Genomic DNA, 12,663 nt, shown 5'->3' with positions numbered 1-12,663 from the left:
ATTAGCATTTCTTGACTTGGATGATCCTTGATGATTCCCTTATCCTTGATTCACTTGTATTAATGTTATTGGTGGCTTATAATCCTTGAAAACTCATATAATAAATGTAGAGAGAAGTTTTAGAGAGAAGTGGTGTAATGTGGAAATGAAATAAGACAAGTCTTGATCCTCATATTTAATGAATTGAAAAATCTGTGTTGGGTGAACAGTGGTCGTCCATGGAGGTTTACGGTCCGTATTTCAGTTTACGGACCGTCCCTCGTGGTCGCTTTTAAGCTTAAGCAGAACCAGAAACTCAAGGCTGCATGCATGGTGATTTACGACCATGGTTTACGGGCCGTAAATCACTTTACGTCCGTCCACCAGGTCGTATTTAACCATTTCCTCGGCTGGCAGAAAGTTGAAGCTCTTGCATGGCAGTTTACGACTGCCAGTTTACGGACCGTATAGCAATTTACGGTCCGTATTTTGCAATACGACCACTGGGCAGTTTCAATTCTGCAACTTCCCATATTTCTTAGACTTCTCATTTTAATCACCCTCGTCCATGCACATGCATTGCTCACCTGGTATCTCATCTTAACTTAGCCAACTTCCTCGTCTCACATCGGATACTTTCGAAATCTCGCCTAAGGTCATCAAACGTCGTTTCTCGCTCATAGACATCATGCACTCATATTCATCACTAGTTCATCCACTTGCGTACCAACGGAAAATTTTTCGAGGTGTAACAAGCTTTAACATTATCGCATGTCTTGTACTTTTGTCTGATTCTGTTATGTTTCTATGGTTGTCTTAACAATGAAGTGTGTTCTTGATACACTCAAATTACACCTATTAATGGCGTAAAGCGGACGTTGTCAAATATGATAACCCAAACAAGGTTGGGGTCGAATCCCACAGGGAATATGGAGAGAAAAGCGTACTAATTGTATGCGATACTAGTTTTTAAAGGCTTTTGTCCTATTCCTGATAGTTTGAAATAGAGATTTGGTTTGTATTCGCTATTTTGAAGTGTTTGGAATTTGTTTGGATTTGGAGAACCAAAGTTGTGTCCCCGCGATGATTAGATGTTATGCTATGGGTGTCAATATGATATATTTCTAATGGGTCGAGGTTATGTATGTACTTAATCTCTAATACACTTTCTAATATTTTCCAATAATTAGAAAGTATTTCTTTTCATGATTTTCCCAAATGCAGAAAAGTTATAAATAAGGTTGATTAAATATGCCAAGTAGAACTCATCTTATTCCTAAGCGAGTTCATTAAATGAGGGTTAGCGCCCCGAGACCTTGTTATATTATTTCAAATCACACCCTAGTTCATATTTCCAAATAAACTAGGGTTTGTGCATAAACAAGTGTTTGCAACCACTTATAGAACAATGAATACGAGAAATAATAAAACACATCACAACCCATTATATATATATACAATGTTAGATACCCATTACATAGCACCCATCATTTGGGTCCACAACTTTGATTAAAGAAACTATTCACACATTATGGTCTCAAAAGTAGTAAGCAATAAATGAGACATAAAGCTTACAAAGTGTAATAAAGATGATGGAAAATGGAATCTTGTTGTCTTCACTAAGCTCCAAAAGGGGAGTATTCAATGCTCACCCACCAAAGGAACTTTTTAAGTGGTTATAATAAAATCTGGATGCAAAGAAAAACCTAAAATGTTCTTTAAATAGGCTCCAAAAATGCACAGCAGAAACTGACAAAATTTCCCCCGATAGCAAGATCGACGGACCGTCGATCGTTCGACGATCCGTCGATTTCTCCGTCCTTTGTACGTTCAGCAATGTGTTTCATTCGACGGTGTCGTCGACCAGTTCGACGCTCCGTCGAGTATTCCGTCTTTTTCTCCTCTTGTTGAGAGATCCTGCTTGACGACACAAACGACGAAACGCCGATCAGTTCGACGCTTCGTCGATGCCTCCATCCTTTGTCGTCTTCAACTTGTCATCATTGGAAAATCGAGCTTATCGACGCTTCAAAGGACGGTTCGTCGTCTGATCAACGGAACGTCGATTCTTCATTTCTGGCCAATTTTTCCTTTGTTCTTTGCTTTTTGCTTTTGGGCCATTGTTTTCCTAAAACACAACAAAACATATTAACGAGCACCAGACTTACTTGAAAACAACCAAATTTCATAGTAAAAAGGCGTCGAATGTGCCAAAAAACCGCGGCACATGAACACCCCCAACTTAAGATCTTTGATTGTTCTCAAGCAAGTCAGACAAAACAACTACAAAATAAAATTGCAACTATGCTAAAAATAAAGTAAAAGTGACTACAATGGTGTTTGCTCATCGCTACCGGCATGTGATTTTTCAAATCAACTCCCTCTTTCATCATTCCCAAACAAGGTTCTTTCAAAACAAACTTATTAGAATTGACCTTGACGCTTTAATTGATGACATCACATTATTAGAAGCATTTATGTGTGCGAGTATTCACCATTATGCCCTCACTTAGCTTGAAGAATGTCCCACGCACAATTTTACAATAAGAATCGGAACAAGGATGGATGAGAATAGAAAGCACTCGCGCTCACAAAGAAGTTCAAGATTTACAAGTGCAGATACCATATGCTTGGCTTTAATTTCAATGCCTAACACTTTCGGATAGTTCAGTTGTGATCACTATAGGACTTGTTCTTGGGTTGTAATGTAGGCTCGGGGACGGGTAGGATACTCATTTGGGAATTAGTGACTCATCCTCCTCGACACTACAGATTTCGAGCTTTCTTCTCATGCCCAATCTATTCATTCTTCAACTCATGACTAAGATGTGATTTTATTCTTACTAGAATTTACAATCTTTTTATGAGACAATATTGTTATTGTTATAAAACTATATATATACATAAATATACATATACATATGTACATGAATCTTTTTTTTAATAAACTTTTCTCAAATTTAATCCGCTATCACATCCAGTTCTCGACTGTGCAACTCACACACCCCCAGGTTTAGGCTCTTGGCCTTTACTTCACACGTATACCACCCCCAGCTTAGGCGATTTACCTCTTTTCTTTAGTAGTGTCAAGGAGGGAATGGGTGCAAAGATGGAATGAATTCATGAAATGGGGAAACGGTTTGTTACAGCTAATCAAGAGAAAAAGTCAAAGGCTCAACGTGGGAACTAGTGATATTCATATAGAACAGGTTTTGGGCTTTTTTTTTTAGCTGACGTGACTATTCAGAAGGAAAGCCTATGATCACTTCACAACCGACTATCCTAAGCAATATAGCACGACCTACCAGGCAAGTTCTGGATCCGCATATGCTAATAATGAACACAAGAAGTTCTCACACTCACAGTGGCATAAGGATTTGAACACTCAATTCATACACACTCTAATATCTATGATGTCACAAAAAGAACCATACATGTCAATTCATTACAACCTGAGATACGCAATAAACTTTTGGAGGGGTCAATTTCAAATCAATCCATAAAACACATCATAAATATCCTTTTTCATCCAAAATTCATGCCATAAGTTCAAAATGCAACAACCATGAAAGTCACAATTACTTTAATTAAAATTTAACAAATATAAACACTGCAAAGTACATCAGGTAACCCCACCCCCAGCAAAAAAAGGATGCATTGTCCCCAATGCATCAAAAAATCATACCATCACCCCATGGTGGTGGTGCCGACCTGAAATACTCTAATCCTGCTGTTGCTGCTGAGGTGTCTCCCCCGCAGCAGTCTGAATAGGGGCCCTCTCTACTGCTGGCTCAGTGGACTGAAGCGGTGGAGCTGACTGGCTCTGTGGCTACAGGTCCTGAAGAGCTATCGTGATCGGCCTGACTGGCGCTGGGATAGCACTAGTGCTGGAAGATGCGCCGGTGAACCTCATGTCCAAGCGTGACCGCCGAATACCCTCCTGCAGCTTGAAGTCTTCATCCTCATTGTCCTCCTCCTCATCCTCATCATCAGCCAATGTGACAGGCTTCTTTCTTTTGCGACTCTCCTTGGGCTCATCCTCAGACACCAAGTCAACTACTCGGATCAAATTGGAAATACTGGCGACTGGTGCAGGTGGTGTCGGGTCATCCGCAATAACCTGCACTCTCATCCGAAGGGCTTTAATCTCAGCTCGGAGCTGGTCAAGCTCGGTCTTCAAATCTCCCGAAGTACCATACTCACTCTTCTTCTCAATAGTGAGTATCCGCATCTCTAAACTGTCAAGTCGTGCATTGACCCTGGCATGATGCCTCTCCATAGCCTCCTGAAGAGGCTCCAACTCCGATGTAATCTCTTTCCGAACGAACCTACCCAACTACTGTAGTATCCGGGTCACCTGCTGATCAGCACGCTCTGCCTTGATTGCAAACTCTCTGAAGTTGGCTCTGTTGAGGACAAAGAGATCCTCGGAAGCTGATGCTGCGGCTGACGGAGGAATAAGAGATGCAGAGGGAACAACAGGCCGAGGTGGTACCTCAGAAGAAGGGGTAGCATCAGCTACAGATGGTGTGGAGGCCTCTATGGTGGACAGTCCTTCTGTGCCTATATCCACTGTGCCCTGTGGTACTGAATCCGTGACATGCTCAGCCTGCTTACCCATAAGCTCTAGCAATGAAGTACTGGTGGCCTGAGATGTACGGAGGGTCTCATCCCTACTCCGTGTGATGTCGCACACCTTTATTGCGGAAAGAGTAGCTGTAAATGCATCAATTTGCCTCACGTGGGCCAACCTACACAACTGCGTGATAAGGCACGGTAATATCAAGGTTGTCGCCTCCTGTGGTACGCGTGCCCGAATGGCTCTCCTGGATAGCATAGCAGCCAGAACTACTGCTCTGTCCGGCGTGACTATGTTATCTGCTCCCGTGGGCAGAACCCGATATATGATGAAATTCCACCAAAATTTAGCTTCCAAGCTGATATGTGCCTTATGGATTTTGGCAGCCAAGTTTCTCACCCATGGGGCCTGGTCCGCCGGCCCTCTAGCCATCACCGTCGCAAACCATTCCCGTACAGATTGCTCAGCCCTTCTTTCAAATTTATCATCGTATTCCACTGTGGTCGGTGCCACGAAGTCATCACCAAAATAAAACCTGTTGATTGTGCAGGCTGAGATGTCAACATGGACACCCCGAACATACACTGTGTCTAATGGAGGGGCGGCATTCAAAGCTCTCTTGTTCTTGTGGCGCTGCTCGAGCAGTACTCTGTAAGTAGCATAGAATTTCCGAACCATGGTCGGGCAATAATCCCCTGGAGGTTGTGTGAATGACTCAAGATGATAGTAATGGATGAGATCAGTAATCCGAGGGTAGCTCTCTAGGCCGCTCATACTGATTTGTTCTTCTTCCTGAATATTTCTCCTCGGATTACCCCCGCTGACTGTAGTGACCCCTTTTACATAATACTTTCGGCACCCTTCATAGGGGAAGTGGATTTCCGCTATCTCCATCTTTTGCAGCCGCAGCCGCTCTTGCTCCTCATCTGAATTTCGCTCAGGAGCGGCTGGTTGTTCTGTTGCTGCATCGCTAGAATCAGCGGATGTGGAGAATGAAGTCCAGTCTGTAACCTGAGAGGAGAGTAAAGTGGGTGATTCTGCTTGGGGCGTGGTGGTTTGTGCCATCGATCTAGTCGTTGGGACTACCGCTTGACGTTCAGAGTCAGAGGGTTCATCCCTAAGAGTAAGGGTTGTTTGACCCCGACCCCGGCCTTTTCTGGGACCACCACTCTGCTTGACTAGATTCTTTGTAGGCATACCTGAGAAAAGAACACGCTTATTGTTAAGACAACCATAGAAACATAACAAAATCGGACATAAGTACAAGACATGCGATAATGTTAAAGCTGTCAGTGGTCCGTCGATGTGCTATAAGAGTCGTCGAACAGATCGACGGAGCGTCGAAGTTCCCGTCCAATTGATCGACGAGCCGTCGATCTCTTGTTAGCCACTGGAAATTTTGACTAAAAGACGGTCAGAAAGACGCCCCGTCGATCGATTTGACGGGCCGTCGATCTCTTGTTAGCCACTGGAAATTTCAACTGAAAGACGGTGGGAAAGACGCATCGTCGATCGATTCGACGGGTCGTCGAATCCACCGTCGATGTTTGTTTTGTTAACAACTTTTGATAAGGCTCATTCGACGTTGAGTAGGACGGTCCGCCGATTGAATCGACGGGCCGTCGAACTGAGCGTCGAATGTTTTCTCGTGCTAAAACTACAGATTCCATACACTTCTTTGGCCGAGGTGTCAATCGTCACGTATTTTGGGGTTACTCAGACTTCACCCCATGTTTTCTTGGTTTATATTAGGGAAAACACTTTGCGGGAAAAACAACTCGATGGTCGTAATGCCCTCCAAGCCATCGTGACACACAATGTCTTACTTTGGCATTTCATCGAACAGTTGGTGGGCAAAACAACAACAATCTCACGAATGAGATGTGTTTGTCGTAATGCCCTCCGACTCGGCTAAAGATCAATGACCCAATCAACCACAAACAACCCAACAAACCACCCCCAGCAACAAAAAACATGAGCATCCCAGGCAAAAATAAAACGATGCAAAAATAATGAAAACAATCAAACATATACAACACAAGTCATGGAATGCAAAAACAAACTACAAAGGGAGCATACAATCTAGTAAGCCACATACCTTGAAATAGAATGAATATGATTTCAATTGTTTAGAATGGAAAAACACCCGAAGAAGCACACACAAAGAGGGACAAAGTAGTAGGGGGGAAGTGGCGGTTGTGGGGTGGTGAAGGAAAGGGAGAAGGGGTAACAGTTTTTAAAAGGGGGAGAGGTGGAGAGAGAGAGAGAGAGAGAAAGAAAGACGTTTTTTTTTAAATGAGGGCAGTGGAACGGACGTGGGTTATAAACCCACGTTTCTGAACCGTTGTGGTTAAAAGACGGAGGATCGATTAAGTAGACGTTCCATCGAGTGAACACCCCTCCGTCATTTTTTTTTTATGAAAAAGAGAGAAGAACGCCCGTCGAACTGACCGTCGATCAGTTCAACGGAGCGTCAAACCTGTCGTCGAATTGACATTATTTCTAGTGACCAATATTTCAGGCGATCCACTCGACGGTGCATTCGATATTTCATCGATCAGATCGACGGTCCGTCGAATGTGTCGTGTAACTGCTGTCCTGGCAATTTCTGGGTTCAACACTTAGGTTCTGCAACACATTAACAAACATTAAAACATAACAGAAAACAAAGGAAATACAAAATTTAAACTACTTATAAAGCATTAAATGTGGGTTGCCTCCCACACAGCGCTTAGTTTAACGTCACAGCTGGACGTGATACCTCCATTTCCAGTTCAGGAACCGTATTTCAAACGATACCTATCAACCACCTTACCATTATCAATACACCAATGGTAATGATTTACTCTTTGTGCATTCACTTTAAAAGTTCGAGTGCCATATTCGGTTTTCACCTCAATGACACTTCCATTTGGGGAAACACTTGCGATTTCAAACGGACCTGACCATCGAGATTTTAACTTGCCCGGAAAGAACTTTAGGCGCGAATTGTACAACAAGACTAAGTCCTTCGGCTGAAAATCCCTTTTGAGGATCTTCGAGTCATGATAGTATTTCATCTTTTCCTTGTATAGTGTTGCACTTTCATAGGCATTGTACCTAAATTCATCCATCTCGTTGATTTGAAACAGCCTCAGCTTTGTTGCTTCATGCTAATCCATGTTCAGCTTCTTCAATGCCCAAAGGGCTTTATGCTCAAGTTCAATAGGCAAATGACATGCCTTCCCAAATACCAACTTATTCGGTGAAGTCCCAATAGGCGTTTTGAACGCCGTGCGATATGCCCATAGAGCATCATCCAACTTTTTGGACCAGTCAGTGCGATTCACATTGACCATCTTTGCCAAGATGTTTTTTATCTCTCTGTTGGAGACTTTAACCTGACCACTCGTCTGAGGATGATAGGGAGTGGCAACCCTGTGATGCACGCCATAATTTTCAAGAAGATCAGCAAATGGTTTGTTGCAGAAATGAGAACCACCATCACTAATAATATCTCTACGAGTGCCAAATCTAGCAAAGATGTTCTTTTTTAGAAAGGCATTGACTCTCTTACCATCATTGTTAGGCAAGGCCACCGCCTCCACCCACTTGGAGACATAATCTACCCCAACAAGAATATATTTCAGGCCATATGAGCTCACGAAGGGCCCCATAAAATCAATGCCCCATACATCAAAGAGCTCCACCTCAAGCACAAAATTCATCGGTGTTTCATGCTTCCGACCTATTGTGCCCTGGCGTCGGCATTTATCATAAGAACGTGCCAACATATTCGCATCATGATAGATGGCGGGCCAATAGTAACCATACTCTAGCACCTTGGCTGCAGTTCTATTTCCACTGTGATGCCCACCAACCGAAGAATCATGACAAGTCTTCAAAATATCCATCACCTCAGATTCAGCCACACATCTTCTAATCATATTGTCAGCACAAGTCCTGAATAAGTAAGGCTCATCCCAATAATACTGTCGGCAATATCTCAAGAATTTCTTCTTTTGATATGCCTTCAAATCTTCAGGAACAATGCCAGTTACCAAATAATTGGCAATATCGGCATACAATGGTACCACATCATTGGAGATTACCAAGACTCTTTCATCCGGAAAAGTGTCATCAATATCCAGCACATCAACCGGTCTCCCCGGTGCTTCAAGTTTGGAGAGATGATCAGCTACTTGATTTTCTGACCTTTTTCGGTCTTTGACTTCAAACTCAAATTCTTGTAGCAACAACACCCATCTTATGAACCGAGGCTTAGCATCCTTTTTATCCATCAAGTAGCGCAAGGCAGCATGGTCAGTGTGAACCACTACCTTGGCACCCAATACATAAATCCGGAACTTTTCAAAGGCATAAACAATAGCAAGTAGCTCCTGCTCCGTTACTATATAGTTCAGTTGAGCTCCATTCAGTGTTTTGCTGGCATAATAAATTGGGTGCAAGACTTTGTTGAGCCGCTGACCAAGCACAGCGCCAATTGCAAGACCATTAGCGTCACACATTAATTCAAAAGGCAACGACCAATCCGGGGACACAACAATAGGTGCGGAGGTTAATTTCAGCTTTAACTCGTCGAAAGCCTTGATGCACTTCTCATCAAAATTGAATTTGGACTCTTTTTCCAAGAGTTTGCACATTGGGTTTGCAATTTTGGAGAAGTCTTTGATAAATCTTCTATAGAATCCGGCGTGTCCCAAGAAACTCCGAACTCCTTTTACTGAAATGGGTGGAGGGAGTTTTGAAATCACATCGATTTTGGCATGATCAACCTCAATCCCTCTTTAGGAGATCTTATGGCCAAGGACAATTCCCTCTTTCACCATAAAATGACACTTTTCCTAGTTGAGGACGAGGTTTGTCTCCTCACACCTTTGTAGCACCCGATCAAGATGGTCTAAACATTCATCGAATGAATCTCCCACCACAGAGAAATCATCCATGAAGACTTCGAGAAAGTTTTCAACCATGTCAGAGAATATTGATATCATGCATCATTGGAAAGTAGCAGGGGCATTGCAAAGACCAAATGGCATTCGGCTAAAGGTGAATGTCCCATAGGGATAAGTGAAAGTAGTCTTTTCTTGGTCTTCCAATGCAATGTTGATTTGGTTGTAACCTCAGTACCCATCCAGGAAACAATAATAAGACCTTCCAGCTAGCCGATCAAGCATTTGATCAATAAAAGGCATAGGGAAATGATCTTTGCAAGATGCAGTGTTCAGCTTCCGGTAGTCCATACACACTCTCCAACCGGTGACGGTTCTTGTCGGAATCAACTCAATTTTAGAGTAAGGGACAACGGTGATGCCCCCTTTCTTTGGCACACACTAGACTGGGCTTACCCATGGACTGTTGGCAATCGGGTAAACCACCCCAGCATCTAGCCACTTAATAATCTCTTTCTTTACCACCTCTTGCATCGGTGGATTTAATCTTCTCTGATGCTCAACACTTGGTGAACTTTCCTCCTCCAACTGAATTCGGTGCTCACAAATCCCGGCGGGAATCCCCCGGATGTTTGCAATAGTCCAACCCAAAGCTCTTAAATGCTTCCTCAAAACTGCGATGAGTCTTTGAGTTTGGCCCTCATTCAGAAGTGATGACACAATAACTAGGAGTGTGGCATTTTCTCCAAGAAACGCATATTTAAGATGGGATGGAAGTTGCTTGAGTTCCAACTTCGGTGGCTCAATAATTGATGGTTTTGCTGGAGGACTTGTTCGTTTCTCTAGATCAAGAGACAATTTATTGGGCTCATAAGAGTAAGATCCCAGACCGGTGAGTGAATTCACTGTCTCAATATATCCCTCTATTTCTCTGCATCAAAGTTCACCAAGATGGCCGATAATGTTTCACCCAAGCATTCTTCCTCCATTTTGAATTCTACCGCTTCATCCACCACATCAACAGAATTAATGACTGAAATACTTTGATAAAGACTAGGTAATTTCATACCATTGCTGGCGCGAAAAGTCACCTCCTCATCATTCACCCGGAACTTGATTTCATTCTTCTCGGAATCCATAATATCCCTCCCTGTCGCAAGGAAAGGTCTCCCCAGAGTAATAGGAATTTCTTGATCAATAGCACAGTCAAGAATCACGAAATCTGTCAGCAGTAGGAATTCCCTGATTTGAACAAGCACATCATCAACTACCCCCACTGGCCTTTTTATCGATCTATCAGCTATCTGCAACCACATGGTAGTTGGCCTTGGCATCCCTAATCCTGATCTCTTGAAAATCTCAAGGGGCATAAGATTTATGCTAGCCCCGTTATCACACAAAGACTTTGCAAAATCCTGCTGCCCTATGGTGCATGGAATGGTGAATGCGCCAGGATCTTTCCTTTTTTACACTGTGGTCTTGGAAATAATGGCACTAACGCGATGAGTGATACCCACAGTATCGTGTTTCAATGGCTTCTTCTTCTTTGTTAAGAGATCCTTCAAATACTTAGCAAACCCAGGCATTTCTTGGACAACGTCCATGAAAGTAATGTTCATCGTCAACTGCTTGAGTTGATCATAAAATCGCAAGGACTTGTCATCTTCTGTTTTCCTCACTAGCCTTTAAGGAAAAGGCGGTGAAGATTTGAACAATTGGCTCAAAGGGCGCAGAGCGCCAGAAAGTTTTGCCTTCCCCTTTTCCTGTTTTTCTGCTTGTGCCTTGAGATTATCAAGATTCTGCTCCTCTTCAGCTATAATAGGGACTTCCTCCTCTGTTTCTTCCTCCACAATAACATCAGATATATCAGGTTGCGCTTCTTCTTCAAAAATTAGCTCGAGATCAATCACCTTTTTCTCAGCACCTTGAAATATTTTTCCACTTCGGGTGCTAAAAGCAGCTACATGCTCCACAGAGTTTACCCCATTACCTTTCGGATTTGGAACTGTATCACTTGGTAGTTGTCCACGTTGAGGGGTATGCACTTCTCTGGAAAGGTCTCTGAATTGCGATTCAAGCTTCTAAATGGAAGCTGAATGAGATAGTTGAACCTGAGACATTCCCTTGATTATGCTCTCTGTTCTGTCCTGATTCATTAGCATTTTCTGCATCATACTTTTCAGCTCCGCAGAATCATTAGCAGTGTTGCCAACAGAGTTGCTAGCTGAGTTGTCTCTCCACTGTTGGGAATTTGATGCTTGCCCCCTTGGTGGAACGTAGGGGTTCGAGCTCTTGTTGCCATAATTGTTGTTATTGTAATTCCCTTGATTTGGATTTCCCTGATCATTTCTTCTATAATTGTTCCCTTGAAATTGTTGTTGAGGCTTTTGCCATGAGTGGTGGCCCGGACCGTGATAATTTTGCCTTTGATAGCCCCCTTGCAAGTTGTTGACATAATTAGCATCTTCATACTGTTGTTGCCCATCTTGGTACATCCCCTCAGGGACTTGATACATGCCCTGTGGATGAGGTGGTAACTCCTCAACAACATTTACCCCTTGTGCATCCTTTTCTGCCAACTTCTTTGATAATAGATCAACTGTGGTTTGCAATTGAGCAAAGGCATGATCTCTTTCATGGTTTTCGTTTGCAACAGCAGCTAGTGATGGACTACCATAAGAGAGACTCTCACTATCGGTTGAATGCCAAGCTTGATTGTGGGTGGTGAGTTTATCAAGCAAACCGGTGATAACGATAAATGACTTGTCCATGAAACATCCTCCTGCGGCAGTATTGACAGCAATCTGATTCATTGTATCTAAGCCCTTGTAGAATTTCTCCGTGAGAATAGCATCCGGAAACCCGTGAGTTGGAGATTGAGCTAGATAATACTTGAAACGCTCCCATGCCGAATATAATTGTTCCCCCGAAAGTTGTTTGAACTCAAAGATCTTATCCCGAAGCTCAGCCTTTTTGCTTGGTGGGAACCACTTCTTCAGGAATGTGTTGGCTAGCTCGCTCCAGGTATGGATAGAATTGCTGGGAAGCTTTTCATACCATTCCCTTGCTTGGCCAGCCAAGGAATATTTAAAGACCCGTAACCGCAGTGCATCAGCAGAAACAGCACCTTGGGATTGTTGAGCACACACGTGCAGGAAGTTCTTCAAATGTCGAAGTGGACAATCCTCCAAAGAATTTCGGAAATAACCTTCA

At 43.0% G+C, this 12,663-nt stretch overlaps 1 non-coding gene across 1 annotated transcript; it reads left to right on the top strand.

Annotated features, from left to right (window-relative positions):
- Positions 1–12,309: 12,309 nt before the first annotated feature.
- Positions 12,310–12,415, top strand: LOC132634418 (small nucleolar RNA R71). Its single transcript, XR_009580144.1, has one exon. It is a non-coding gene; the product is annotated as a small nucleolar RNA R71 (small nucleolar RNA).
- The last annotated feature ends 248 nt before the right edge of the window (positions 12,416–12,663 follow it).

This window comes from Lycium barbarum, chromosome 3 (assembly GCF_019175385.1).
Source record: "Lycium barbarum isolate Lr01 chromosome 3, ASM1917538v2, whole genome shotgun sequence".
Taxonomy (NCBI): Eukaryota; Viridiplantae; Streptophyta; class Magnoliopsida; order Solanales; family Solanaceae; genus Lycium; species Lycium barbarum.
This window is presented reverse-complemented; position numbering and strand designations above follow the sequence as displayed.